The sequence below is a fragment of the Ambystoma mexicanum genome, chromosome 1p (assembly GCF_040938575.1).
Source record: "Ambystoma mexicanum isolate Mex_15411 chromosome 1p, UKY_AmexF1_1, whole genome shotgun sequence".
Lineage (NCBI taxonomy): Eukaryota > Metazoa > Chordata > Amphibia > Caudata > Ambystomatidae > Ambystoma > Ambystoma mexicanum.
In genome coordinates, this window is record NC_090921.1 from 1,025,726,013 (window position 1) to 1,025,741,681 (window position 15,669).

Consider the following 15,669-nt stretch of genomic DNA (forward strand, 5'->3'; position numbering starts at 1 on the left):
GACCCCCGACGCAGTCTCCCGCATGTTACTGACCACCATACTAAGGGGGAAAAGTTGAAAGGCGGCACCTCACAGGCCATCTCCTCAGAGTATTCAGCCGCGTTGGGCCTTGACAATATTTTAATATCTTGGATGGTGTATAGTGTTCTCTCATTTTCCTTGAGAAATCAAGATTGTCAAGGGGATTATGCTGTTTTGCCAGTTCATAGCAAGAGATGGGGATCAAAGAAACACCTCACAGGAAACCAAAGAAGATTGGTGTTGGACAGAAAAATAATGTGGCCACAGCCTCAAAGCAAAAGGCATCTATTTTCAGTGATGAAATATAATATAATTATAAATTGTCTGTTATGTTATTTTCCAAGTATTTTACTTTCCAAGTATTCAATAAAATTTGCATTTGGCAAAAGTCCTTCGAGCCGGATTTGAACCAGCGACCTAAGGATGCCTGTTTTACCACTACAGTCCTCCCCTCTACCAACTGAGCTATCGAAGGCTTGGCAAACCGTTTTCTAGCAAGCTCAATTCGAGCTTCCACTTCAACCGTCGACATGCAAACATCTCTTGCAAATCGTGCAAAATACTACAAATTTGGCTTGTGAGGTTCCCGAATTGAGTAAAAGCACATCAGTTCCCAATTAAAAAAATGACCGCCTCCGCAGTCTCCCGCATGTTACTGACCACCATACTAAGGAGGAAAAGTTGAAAGGCGGCACCTCACAGGCCATCTCCTCAGAGTATTCATCAGTGTTCGGCCTTGACAATATTTTAATATCTTGGATGGTGTATGGTGTTCTCCCATTTCCCTTGAGAAATCAAGATTGTCAAGGGGATTCTGCTGTTTTGTCAGTTCATAGCAAGAGATGGGGATCCAAAACACGTCACAGGAAACCAACGAAGATTGGTGTCGGACAGAAAAATAACGTGGCCACAGCCTCAAAGCAAAAGGCATCTATTTTCAGTGATGAAATATAATATAATTATAAACTGTCTGTTATTTTACTTTCCAAGTATTTTACTTTCCAAGTATTCAATAAAATTTGCATTTGGCAAAAGTCCTTCAATCTGGATTTGAACCAGCGACCTAAGGATGCCTGTTTTACCACTACAGTCCTCCGCTCTACCAACTGAGCTATCGAAGGCTTGGCAAATCAGTCTCTAGCAAGCTCAATACGAGCTTCCACTTCAACCGTCGACATTCAAACATCTCTTGCAATTCGTGCAAAATACTACAAATTTGGCTTATGAGGTTCCCGAATTGAGTAAAAGCACATCAGTTCACAATTAAAAAAATGACCCCCTCCGCAGTCTCCCGCATGTTACTGACCACCATACAAAGGAGGAAAAGTTGAAAGTCGGCGCCTCACAGGCCATCTCCTCAGAGTATTCAGCCGTGTTCGGCCTTGACAATATTTTAATATCTTGGATGGTGTATAGTGTTCTCCCATTTCCCTTGAGAAATCAAGATTGTCAAGGGGATTCTGCTGTTTTGTCAGTTCATAGCAAGAGATGGGGATCCAAAATACCTCACAGGAAACCAACGAAGATTGGTGTCGGACAGAAAAATAACGTGGCCACAGCCTCAAAGCAAAAGGCATCTATTTTCAGTGATGAAATATAATATAATTATAAATTGTCTGTTATTTTACTTTCCAAGTATTTTACTTTCCAAGTATTCAATAAAATGTGCATTTGGCAAAAGTCCTTCGAGCCGGATTTGAACCAGCGACCTAAGGATGCCTGTTTTACCACTACAGTCCTCCCTCTACCAGCTGAGCTATCGAAGGCTTGGCAAATCGTTCTCTAGCAAACTCAATACGAGCTTCCACTTCAACCGTCGACTTGTAAACATCTCTTGCAATTCGTGCAAAATACTACAAATTTGGCTTGTGACGTTCCCGAATTGAGTAAAAGCACATCAGTTCCCAATTAAAAAAATGACCCCCTCCGCAGTCTCCCGCATGTTACTGACCACCATACTAAGGGGGAAAAGTTGAAAGGCGGCGCCTCACAGGCCATCTCCTCAGAGTATTCAGCCGTGTTGGGCCTTGACAATATTTTAATATCTTGGATGGTGTATACTGTTCTCTCATTTCCCTTGAGAAATCAAGATTGTCAAGGGGATTCTGCTGTTTTGCCAGTTCATAGCAAGAGATGGGGATCCGAAACACCTCACAGGAAACCAATGAAGATTGGTGTTGGACAGAAACATAACGTGGCCACAGCCTCAAAGCAAAAGGCATCTATTTTCAGTGATGAAATATAATATAATTATAAATTGTCTGTTATTTTATTTTCCAAGTATTTTACTTTCCAAGTATTCAATAAAATTTGCATTTGGCAAAAGTCCTTCGAGCTGGATTTGAACCAGCGACCTAAGGATGCCTGTTTTACCACTACAGTCCTCCGCTCTACCAACTGAGCTTTCGAAGGCTTGGCAAATCATTCTCTAGCAAACTCAATACGAGCTTCCACTTCAACCGTCGACTTGTAAACATCTCTTGCAATTCGTGCACAATACTACAAATTTGGCTTGTGAGGTTCCCGAATTGAGTAAAAGCACATCAGTTCCCAATTTAAAAAATGACCCCCTCCGCAGTCTCCCGCATGTTACTGACCACCATATTAAGGGGGAAAAGTTGAAAGGCGCGCCTTACAGGCCATCTCCTCAGAGTATTCAGCCGTGTTGGGCCTTGACAATATTTTATTATCTTGGATGGTGTATAGTGTTCTCCCATTTTCCCTTGAGAAATCAAGATTGTCAAGGGGATTCGGCTGTTTTGTCAGTTCATAGCAAGAGATGGGGATCCAAAACACCTCACAGGAAACCAACGAAGATTGGTGTCGGACAGAAACATAACGTGGCCACAGCCTCAAAGCAAAAGGCATCTATTTTCAGTGATGAAATATAATATAATTATAAATTGTCTGTTATTTTATTTTCCAAGCATTTTACTTTCCAAGTATTCAATAAAATTTGCATTTGGCAAAAGTCCTTCAATCTGGATTTGAACCAGCGACCTAAGGATGCCTGTTTTACCACTACAGTCCTCTGCTCTACCAACTGAGCTATCGAAGGCTTAGCAAATCAGTCTCTAGCAAGCTCAATACAAGCTTCCACTTCAACCGTCGACATTCAAACAACTCTTGCAATTCGTGCAAAATACTACAAATTTGGCTTGTGAGGTTCCCGAATTGAGTAAAAGCACATCAGTTCACAATTAAAAAAATGACCCCCGCCGCAGTCTCCCGCATGTTACTGACCACCATACTAAGGGGGAAAAGTTGAAAGGCGGCACCTCACAGGCCATCTCCTCAGAGTATTCAGCCGCGTTGGGCCTTGACAATATTTTAATATCTTGGATGGTGTATAGTGTTCTCTCATTTTCCTTGAGAAATCAAGATTGTCAAGGGGATTATGCTGTTTTGCCAGTTCATAGCAAGAGATGGGGATCAAAGAAACACCTCACAGGAAACCAAAGAAGATTGGTGTTGGACAGAAAAATAATGTGGCCACAGCCTCAAAGCAAAAGGCATCTATTTTCAGTGATGAAATATAATATAATTATAAATTGTCTGTTATGTTATTTTCCAAGTATTTTACTTTCCAAGTATTCAATAAAATTTGCATTTGGCAAAAGTCCTTCGAGCCGGATTTGAACCAGCGACCTAAGGATGCCTGTTTTACCACTACAGTCCTCCCCTCTACCAACTGAGCTATCAAAGGCTTGGCAAACCGTTCTCTAGCAAGCTCAATTCGAGCTTCCACTTCAACCGTCGACATGCAAACATCTCTTGCAATTCGTGCAAAATACTACAAATTTGGCTTGTGAGGTTCCCGAATTGAGTAAAAGCACATCAGTTCCCAATTAAAAAAATGACCCCCTCCGCAGTCTCCCGCATGTTACTGACCACCATACTAAGGGGGAAAAGTTGAAAGGCGGCACCTCACAGGCCATCTCCTCAGAGTATTCAGCCGCGTTGGGCCTTGACAATATTTTAATATCTTGGATGGTGTATAGTGTTCTCTCATTACCCTTGAGAAATCAAGATTGTCAAGGGGATTCTGCTGTTTTGCCAGTTCATAGCAAGAGATGGGGATCCAAAACACCTCACAGGAAACCAATGAAGATTTGTGTTGGACAGAAAAATAAGGTGGTCACAGCCTCAAAGCAAAAGGCATCTATTTTCAGTGATGAAATATAATATAATTATAAATTGTCTGTTATGTTATTTTCCAAGTATTTTACTTTCCAAGTATTCAATAAAATGTGCATTTGGCAAAAGTCCTGCGAGCCGGATTTGAACCAGCGACCTAAGGATGCCTGTTTTACCACGCTCTACCAACTGAGCTATCGAAGGCTTGGCAAATCAGTCTCTAGCAAGCTCAATACGAGCTTCCACTTCAACCCTCGACATTCAAACATCTCTTGCAATTCGTGCAAAATACTACAAATTTGGCTTGTGAGGTTCCCGAATTGAGTAAAAGCACATCAGTTCACAATTAAAAAAATGACCCCCTCCGCAGTCTCCCGCATGTTACTGACCACCATACAAAGGAGGAAAAGTTGAAAGTCGGCGCCTCACAGGCCATCTCCTCAGAGTATTCATCAGTGTTCGGCCTTGACAATATTTTAATATCTTGGATGGTGTATAGTGTTCTCCCATTTCCCTTGAGAAATCAAGATTGTCAAGGGGATTCTGCTGTTTTGTCAGTTCATAGCAAGAGATGGGGATCCAAAATACCTCACAGGAAACCAACGAAGATTGGTGTCGGACAGAAAAATAACGTGGCCACAGCCTCAAAGCAAAAGGCATCTATTTTCAGTGATGAAATATAATATAATTATAAATAGTCTGTTATTTTACTTTCCAAGTATTTTACTTTCCAAGTATTCAATAAAATGTGCATTTGGCAAAAGTCCTTCGAACCGGATTTGAACCAGCGACCTAAGGATGCCTGTTTTACCACTACAGTCCTCCGCTCTACCAACTGAGCTATCGAAGGCGTGGCAAATCAATCTCTAGCAAACTCAATACGAGCTTCCACTTCAACCGTCGACTTGTAAACATCTCTTGCAATTCGTGCAAAATACTACAAATTTGGCTTGTGAGGTTCCCGAATTGAGTAAAAGCACATCAGTTCCCAATTAAAAAAATGACCCCCTCCGCAGTCTCCCGCATGTTACTGACCACCATACTAAGGGGGAAAAGTTGAAAGGCGGCACCTCACAGGCAATCTCCTCAGAGTATTCAGCCGCGTTGGGCCTTGACAATATTTTAATATCTTGGATGGTGTATAGTGTTCTCTCATTTCCCTTGAGAAATCAAGATTGTCAAGGGGATTCTGCTGTTTTGCCAGTTCATAGCAAGAGATGGGGATCCAAAACACCTCACAGGAAACCAATGAAGATTTGTGTTGGACAGAAAAATAAGGTGGTCACAGCCTCAAAGCAAAAGGCATCTATTTTCAGTGATGAAATATAATATAATTATAAATTGTCTGTTATTTTACTTTCCAAGTATTTTACTTTCCAAGTATTCAATAAAATGTGCATTTGGCAAAAGTCCTTCGAGCCGGATTTGAAACAGCGACCTAAGGATGCCTGTTTTACCACTACAGTCCTCCGCTCTACCAACTGAGCTATCGAAGGCTTGGCAAATCAGTCTCTAGCAAGCTCAATACGAGCTTCCACTTCAACCCTCGACATTCAAACATCTCTTGCAATTTGTGCAAAATACTACAAATTTGGCTTGTGAGGTTCCCGAATTGAGTAAAAGCACATCAGTTCACAATTAAAAAAATGACCCCCTCCGCAGTCTCCCGCATGTTACTGACCACCATACTAAGGGGGAAAAGTTGAAAGGCGGCGCCTCACAGGCCATCTCCTCAGAGTATTCAGCCGTGTTGGGCCTTGACAATATTTTAATATCTTGGATGGTGTATACTGTTCTCTCATTTCCCTTGAGAAATCAAGATTGTCAAGGGGATTCTGCTGTTTTGCCAGTTCATAGCAAGAGATGGGGATCCGAAACACCTCACAGGAAACCAATGAAGTTTGGTGTTGGACAGAAACATAACGTGGCCACAGCCTCAAAGCAAAAGGCATCGATTTTCAGTGATGAAATATAATATAATTATAAATTGTCTGTTATTTTATTTTCCAAGTATTTTACTTTCCAAGTATTCAATAGTATTCGAGCCGGATTTGAACCAGCGACTTAAGGATGCCTGTTTTACCACTACAGTCCTCCGCTCTACCAACTGAGCTTTCGAAGTCTTGGCAAATCATTCTCTAGCAAACTCAATACGAGCTTCCACTTCAACCGTCGACTTGTAAACATCTCTTGCAATTCGTGCAAAATACTACAAATTTGGCTTGTGAGGTTCCCGAATTGAGTAAAAGCACATCAGTTCCCAATTAAAAAAATGACCCCCTCCGCAGTCTCCCGCATGTTACTGACCACCATATTAAGGGGGAAAAGTTGAAAGGCGCGCCTTACAGGCCATCTCCTCAGAGTATTCAGCCGTGTTGGGCCTTGACAATATTTTAATATCTTGGATGGTGTATAGTGTTCTCCCATTTCCCTTGAGAAATCAAGATTGTCAAGGGGATTCTGCTGTTTTGTCAGTTCATAGCAAGAGATGGGGATCCAAAACACCTCACAGGAAACCAACGAAGATTGGTGTCGGACAGAAACATAACGTGGCCACAGCCTCAAAGCAAAAGGCATCTATTTTCAGTGATGAAATATAATATAATTATAAATTGTCTGTTATTTTATTTTCCAAGCATTTTACTTTCCAAGTATTCAATAAAATTTGCATTTGGCAAAAGTCCTTAAATCTGGATTTGAACCAGCGACCTAAGGATGCCTGTTTTACCACTACAGTCCTCTGCTCTACCAACTGAGCTATCGAAGGCTTTGCAAATCAGTCTCTAGCAAGCTCAATACGAGCTTCCACTTCAACCGTCGACATTCAAACATCTCTTGCAATTCGTGCAAAATACTACAAATTTGGCTTGTGAGGTTCCCGAATTGAGTAAAAGCACATCAGTTCCCAATTTAAAAAATGACCCCCGCCGCAGTCTCCCGCATGTTACTGACCACCATACTAAGGGGGAAAAGTTGAAAGGCGGCACCTCACAGGCCATCTCCTCAGAGTATTCAGCCGCGTTGGGCCTTGACAATATTTTAATATCTTGGATGGTGTATAGTGTTCTCTCATTTTCCTTGAGAAATCAAGATTGTCAAGGGGATTATGCTGTTTTGCCAGTTCATAGCAAGAGATGGGGATCAAAGAAACACCTCACAGGAAACCAAAGAAGATTGGTGTTGGACAGAAAAATAATGTGGCCACAGCCTCAAAGCAAAAGGCATCTATTTTCAGTGATGAAATATAATATAATTATAAATTGTCTGTTATGTTATTTTCCAAGTATTTTACTTTCCAAGTATTCAATAAAATTTGCATTTGGCAAAAGTCCTTCGAGCCGGATTTGAACCAGCGACCTAAGGATGCCTGTTTTACCACTACAGTCCTCCCCTCTACCAACTGAGCTATCAAAGGCTTGGCAAACCGTTCTCTAGCAAGCTCAATTCGAGCTTCCACTTCAACCGTCGACATGCAAACATCTCTTGCAATTCGTGCAAAATACTACAAATTTGGCTTGTGAGGTTCCCGAATTGAGTAAAAGCACATCAGTTCCCAATTAAAAAAATGACCCCCTCCGCAGTCTCCCGCATGTTACTGACCACCATACTAAGGGGGAAAAGTTGAAAGGCGGCACCTCACAGGCCATCTCCTCAGAGTATTCAGCCGCGTTGGGCCTTGACAATATTTTAATATCTTGGATGGTGTATAGTGTTCTCTCATTACCCTTGAGAAATCAAGATTGTCAAGGGGATTCTGCTGTTTTGCCAGTTCATAGCAAGAGATGGGGATCCAAAACACCTCACAGGAAACCAATGAAGATTTGTGTTGGACAGAAAAATAAGGTGGTCACAGCCTCAAAGCAAAAGGCATCTATTTTCAGTGATGAAATATAATATAATTATAAATTGTCTGTTATGTTATTTTCCAAGTATTTTACTTTCCAAGTATTCAATAAAATGTGCATTTGGCAAAAGTCCTGCGAGCCGGATTTGAACCAGCGACCTAAGGATGCCTGTTTTACCACGCTCTACCAACTGAGCTATCGAAGGCTTGGCAAATCAGTCTCTAGCAAGCTCAATACGAGCTTCCACTTCAACCCTCGACATTCAAACATCTCTTGCAATTCGTGCAAAATACTACAAATTTGGCTTGTGAGGTTCCCGAATTGAGTAAAAGCACATCAGTTCACAATTAAAAAAATGACCCCCTCCGCAGTCTCCCGCATGTTACTGACCACCATACAAAGGAGGAAAAGTTGAAAGTCGGCGCCTCACAGGCCATCTCCTCAGAGTATTCATCAGTGTTCGGCCTTGACAATATTTTAATATCTTGGATGGTGTATAGTGTTCTCCCATTTCCCTTGAGAAATCAAGATTGTCAAGGGGATTCTGCTGTTTTGTCAGTTCATAGCAAGAGATGGGGATCCAAAATACCTCACAGGAAACCAACGAAGATTGGTGTCGGACAGAAAAATAACGTGGCCACAGCCTCAAAGCAAAAGGCATCTATTTTCAGTGATGAAATATAATATAATTATAAATAGTCTGTTATTTTACTTTCCAAGTATTTTACTTTCCAAGTATTCAATAAAATGTGCATTTGGCAAAAGTCCTTCGAACCGGATTTGAACCAGCGACCTAAGGATGCCTGTTTTACCACTACAGTCCTCCGCTCTACCAACTGAGCTATCGAAGGCGTGGCAAATCAATCTCTAGCAAACTCAATACGAGCTTCCACTTCAACCGTCGACTTGTAAACATCTCTTGCAATTCGTGCAAAATACTACAAATTTGGCTTGTGAGGTTCCCGAATTGAGTAAAAGCACATCAGTTCCCAATTAAAAAAATGACCCCCTCCGCAGTCTCCCGCATGTTACTGACCACCATACTAAGGGGGAAAAGTTGAAAGGCGGCACCTCACAGGCAATCTCCTCAGAGTATTCAGCCGCGTTGGGCCTTGACAATATTTTAATATCTTGGATGGTGTATAGTGTTCTCTCATTTCCCTTGAGAAATCAAGATTGTCAAGGGGATTCTGCTGTTTTGCCAGTTCATAGCAAGAGATGGGGATCCAAAACACCTCACAGGAAACCAATGAAGATTTGTGTTGGACAGAAAAATAAGGTGGTCACAGCCTCAAAGCAAAAGGCATCTATTTTCAGTGATGAAATATAATATAATTATAAATTGTCTGTTATTTTACTTTCCAAGTATTTTACTTTCCAAGTATTCAATAAAATGTGCATTTGGCAAAAGTCCTTCGAGCCGGATTTGAAACAGCGACCTAAGGATGCCTGTTTTACCACTACAGTCCTCCGCTCTACCAACTGAGCTATCGAAGGCTTGGCAAATCAGTCTCTAGCAAGCTCAATACGAGCTTCCACTTCAACCCTCGACATTCAAACATCTCTTGCAATTTGTGCAAAATACTACAAATTTGGCTTGTGAGGTTCCCGAATTGAGTAAAAGCACATCAGTTCACAATTAAAAAAATGACCCCCTCCGCAGTCTCCCGCATGTTACTGACCACCATACTAAGGGGGAAAAGTTGAAAGGCGGCGCCTCACAGGCCATCTCCTCAGAGTATTCAGCCGTGTTGGGCCTTGACAATATTTTAATATCTTGGATGGTGTATACTGTTCTCTCATTTCCCTTGAGAAATCAAGATTGTCAAGGGGATTCTGCTGTTTTGCCAGTTCATAGCAAGAGATGGGGATCCGAAACACCTCACAGGAAACCAATGAAGTTTGGTGTTGGACAGAAACATAACGTGGCCACAGCCTCAAAGCAAAAGGCATCGATTTTCAGTGATGAAATATAATATAATTATAAATTGTCTGTTATTTTATTTTCCAAGTATTTTACTTTCCAAGTATTCAATAGTATTCGAGCCGGATTTGAACCAGCGACCTAAGGATGCCTGTTTTACCACTACAGTCCTCCGCTCTACCAACTGAGCTTTCGAAGTCTTGGCAAATCATTCTCTAGCAAACTCAATACGAGCTTCCACTTCAACCGTCGACTTGTAAACATCTCTTGCAATTCGTGCAAAATACTACAAATTTGGCTTGTGAGGTTCCCGAATTGAGTAAAAGCACATCAGTTCCCAATTAAAAAAATGACCCCCTCCGCAGTCTCCCGCATGTTACTGACCACCATATTAAGGGGGAAAAGTTGAAAGGCGCGCCTTACAGGCCATCTCCTCAGAGTATTCAGCCGTGTTGGGCCTTGACAATATTTTAATATCTTGGATGGTGTATAGTGTTCTCCCATTTCCCTTGAGAAATCAAGATTGTCAAGGGGATTCTGCTGTTTTGTCAGTTCATAGCAAGAGATGGGGATCCAAAACACCTCACAGGAAACCAACGAAGATTGGTGTCGGACAGAAACATAACGTGGCCACAGCCTCAAAGCAAAAGGCATCTATTTTCAGTGATGAAATATAATATAATTATAAATTGTCTGTTATTTTATTTTCCAAGCATTTTACTTTCCAAGTATTCAATAAAATTTGCATTTGGCAAAAGTCCTTAAATCTGGATTTGAACCAGCGACCTAAGGATGCCTGTTTTACCACTACAGTCCTCTGCTCTACCAACTGAGCTATCGAAGGCTTTGCAAATCAGTCTCTAGCAAGCTCAATACGAGCTTCCACTTCAACCGTCGACATTCAAACATCTCTTGCAATTCGTGCAAAATACTACAAATTTGGCTTGTGAGGTTCCCGAATTGAGTAAAAGCACATCAGTTCCCAATTTAAAAAATGACCCCCGCCGCAGTCTCCCGCATGTTACTGACCACCATACTAAGGGGGAAAAGTTGAAAGGCGGCACCTCACAGGCCATCTCCTCAGAGTATTCAGCCGCGTTGGGCCTTGACAATATTTTAATATCTTGGATGGTGTATAGTGTTCTCTCATTTTCCTTGAGAAATCAAGATTGTCAAGGGGATTATGCTGTTTTGCCAGTTCATAGCAAGAGATGGGGATCAAAGAAACACCTCACAGGAAACCAAAGAAGATTGGTGTTGGACAGAAAAATAATGTGGCCACAGCCTCAAAGCAAAAGGCATCTATTTTCAGTGATGAAATATAATATAATTATAAATTGTCTGTTATGTTATTTTCCAAGTATTTTACTTTCCAAGTATTCAATAAAATTTGCATTTGGCAAAAGTCCTTCGAGCCGGATTTGAACCAGCGACCTAAGGATGCCTGTTTTACCACTACAGTCCTCCCCTCTACCAACTGAGCTATCGAAGGCTTGGCAAACCGTTTTCTAGCAAGCTCAATTCGAGCTTCCACTTCAACCGTCGACATGCAAACATCTCTTGCAATTCGTGCAAAATACTACAAATTTGGCTTGTGAGGTTCCCGAATTGAGTAAAAGCACATCAGTTCCCAATTAAAAAAATGACCGCCTCCGCAGTCTCCCGCATGTTACTGACCACCATACTAAGGAGGAAAAGTTGAAAGGCGGCGCCTCACAGGCCATCTCCTCAGAGTATTCATCAGTGTTCGGCCTTGACAATATTTTAATATCTTGGATGGTGTATGGTGTTCTCCCATTTCCCTTGAGAAATCAAGATTGTCAAGGGGATTCTGCTGTTTTGTCAGTTCATAGCAAGAGATGGGGATCCAAAACACGTCACAGGAAACCAACGAAGATTGGTGTCGGACAGAAAAATAACGTGGCCACAGCCTCAAAGCAAAAGGCATCTATTTTCAGTGATGAAATAAAATATAATTATAAATTGTCTGTTATTTTACTTTCCAAGTATTTTACTTTCCAAGTATTCAATAAAATTTGCATTTGGCAAAAGTCCTTCGAGCTGGATTTGAACCAGCGACCTAAGGATGCCTGTTTTACCACTACAGTCCTCCGCTCTACCAACTGAGCTTTCGAAGGCTTGGCAAATCATTCTCTAGCAAACTCAATACGAGCTTCCACTTCAACCGTCGACTTGTAAACATCTCTTGCAATTCGTGCACAATACTACAAATTTGGCTTGTGAGGTTCCCGAATTGAGTAAAAGCACATCAGTTCCCAATTTAAAAAATGACCCCCTCCGCAGTCTCCCGCATGTTACTGACCACCATATTAAGGGGGAAAAGTTGAAAGGCGCGCCTTACAGGCCATCTCCTCAGAGTATTCAGCCGTGTTGGGCCTTGACAATATTTTATTATCTTGGATGGTGTATAGTGTTCTCCCATTTTCCCTTGAGAAATCAAGATTGTCAAGGGGATTCGGCTGTTTTGTCAGTTCATAGCAAGAGATGGGGATCCAAAACACCTCACAGGAAACCAACGAAGATTGGTGTCGGACAGAAACATAACGTGGCCACAGCCTCAAAGCAAAAGGCATCTATTTTCAGTGATGAAATATAATATAATTATAAATTGTCTGTTATTTTATTTTCCAAGCATTTTACTTTCCAAGTATTCAATAAAATTTGCATTTGGCAAAAGTCCTTCAATCTGGATTTGAACCAGCGACCTAAGGATGCCTGTTTTACCACTACAGTCCTCTGCTCTACCAACTGAGCTATCGAAGGCTTAGCAAATCAGTCTCTAGCAAGCTCAATACAAGCTTCCACTTCAACCGTCGACATTCAAACAACTCTTGCAATTCGTGCAAAATACTACAAATTTGGCTTGTGAGGTTCCCGAATTGAGTAAAAGCACATCAGTTCACAATTAAAAAAATGACCCCCGCCGCAGTCTCCCGCATGTTACTGACCACCATACTAAGGGGGAAAAGTTGAAAGGCGGCACCTCACAGGCCATCTCCTCAGAGTATTCAGCCGCGTTGGGCCTTGACAATATTTTAATATCTTGGATGGTGTATAGTGTTCTCTCATTTTCCTTGAGAAATCAAGATTGTCAAGGGGATTATGCTGTTTTGCCAGTTCATAGCAAGAGATGGGGATCAAAGAAACACCTCACAGGAAACCAAAGAAGATTGGTGTTGGACAGAAAAATAATGTGGCCACAGCCTCAAAGCAAAAGGCATCTATTTTCAGTGATGAAATATAATATAATTATAAATTGTCTGTTATGTTATTTTCCAAGTATTTTACTTTCCAAGTATTCAATAAAATTTGCATTTGGCAAAAGTCCTTCGAGCCGGATTTGAACCAGCGACCTAAGGATGCCTGTTTTACCACTACAGTCCTCCCCTCTACCAACTGAGCTATCAAAGGCTTGGCAAACCGTTCTCTAGCAAGCTCAATTCGAGCTTCCACTTCAACCGTCGACATGCAAACATCTCTTGCAATTCGTGCAAAATACTACAAATTTGGCTTGTGAGGTTCCCGAATTGAGTAAAAGCACATCAGTTCCCAATTAAAAAAATGACCCCCTCCGCAGTCTCCCGCATGTTACTGACCACCATACTAAGGGGGAAAAGTTGAAAGGCGGCACCTCACAGGCCATCTCCTCAGAGTATTCAGCCGCGTTGGGCCTTGACAATATTTTAATATCTTGGATGGTGTATAGTGTTCTCTCATTACCCTTGAGAAATCAAGATTGTCAAGGGGATTCTGCTGTTTTGCCAGTTCATAGCAAGAGATGGGGATCCAAAACACCTCACAGGAAACCAATGAAGATTTGTGTTGGACAGAAAAATAAGGTGGTCACAGCCTCAAAGCAAAAGGCATCTATTTTCAGTGATGAAATATAATATAATTATAAATTGTCTGTTATGTTATTTTCCAAGTATTTTACTTTCCAAGTATTCAATAAAATGTGCATTTGGCAAAAGTCCTGCGAGCCGGATTTGAACCAGCGACCTAAGGATGCCTGTTTTACCACGCTCTACCAACTGAGCTATCGAAGGCTTGGCAAATCAGTCTCTAGCAAGCTCAATACGAGCTTCCACTTCAACCCTCGACATTCAAACATCTCTTGCAATTCGTGCAAAATACTACAAATTTGGCTTGTGAGGTTCCCGAATTGAGTAAAAGCACATCAGTTCACAATTAAAAAAATGACCCCCTCCGCAGTCTCCCGCATGTTACTGACCACCATACAAAGGAGGAAAAGTTGAAAGTCGGCGCCTCACAGGCCATCTCCTCAGAGTATTCATCAGTGTTCGGCCTTGACAATATTTTAATATCTTGGATGGTGTATAGTGTTCTCCCATTTCCCTTGAGAAATCAAGATTGTCAAGGGGATTCTGCTGTTTTGTCAGTTCATAGCAAGAGATGGGGATCCAAAATACCTCACAGGAAACCAACGAAGATTGGTGTCGGACAGAAAAATAACGTGGCCACAGCCTCAAAGCAAAAGGCATCTATTTTCAGTGATGAAATATAATATAATTATAAATAGTCTGTTATTTTACTTTCCAAGTATTTTACTTTCCAAGTATTCAATAAAATGTGCATTTGGCAAAAGTCCTTCGAACCGGATTTGAACCAGCGACCTAAGGATGCCTGTTTTACCACTACAGTCCTCCGCTCTACCAACTGAGCTATCGAAGGCGTGGCAAATCAATCTCTAGCAAACTCAATACGAGCTTCCACTTCAACCGTCGACTTGTAAACATCTCTTGCAATTCGTGCAAAATACTACAAATTTGGCTTGTGAGGTTCCCGAATTGAGTAAAAGCACATCAGTTCCCAATTAAAAAAATGACCCCCTCCGCAGTCTCCCGCATGTTACTGACCACCATACTAAGGGGGAAAAGTTGAAAGGCGGCACCTCACAGGCAATCTCCTCAGAGTATTCAGCCGCGTTGGGCCTTGACAATATTTTAATATCTTGGATGGTGTATAGTGTTCTCTCATTTCCCTTGAGAAATCAAGATTGTCAAGGGGATTCTGCTGTTTTGCCAGTTCATAGCAAGAGATGGGGATCCAAAACACCTCACAGGAAACCAATGAAGATTTGTGTTGGACAGAAAAATAAGGTGGTCACAGCCTCAAAGCAAAAGGCATCTATTTTCAGTGATGAAATATAATATAATTATAAATTGTCTGTTATTTTACTTTCCAAGTATTTTACTTTCCAAGTATTCAATAAAATGTGCATTTGGCAAAAGTCCTTCGAGCCGGATTTGAAACAGCGACCTAAGGATGCCTGTTTTACCACTACAGTCCTCCGCTCTACCAACTGAGCTATCGAAGGCTTGGCAAATCAGTCTCTAGCAAGCTCAATACGAGCTTCCACTTCAACCCTCGACATTCAAACATCTCTTGCAATTTGTGCAAAATACTACAAATTTGGCTTGTGAGGTTCCCGAATTGAGTAAAAGCACATCAGTTCACAATTAAAAAAATGACCCCCTCCGCAGTCTCCCGCATGTTACTGACCACCATACTAAGGGGGAAAAGTTGAAAGGCGGCGCCTCACAGGCCATCTCCTCAGAGTATTCAGCCGTGTTGGGCCTTGACAATATTTTAATATCTTGGATGGTGTATACTGTTCTCTCATTTCCCTTGAGAAATCAAGATTGTCAAGGGGATTCTGCTGTTTTGCCAGTTCATAGCAAGAGATGGGGATCCGAAACA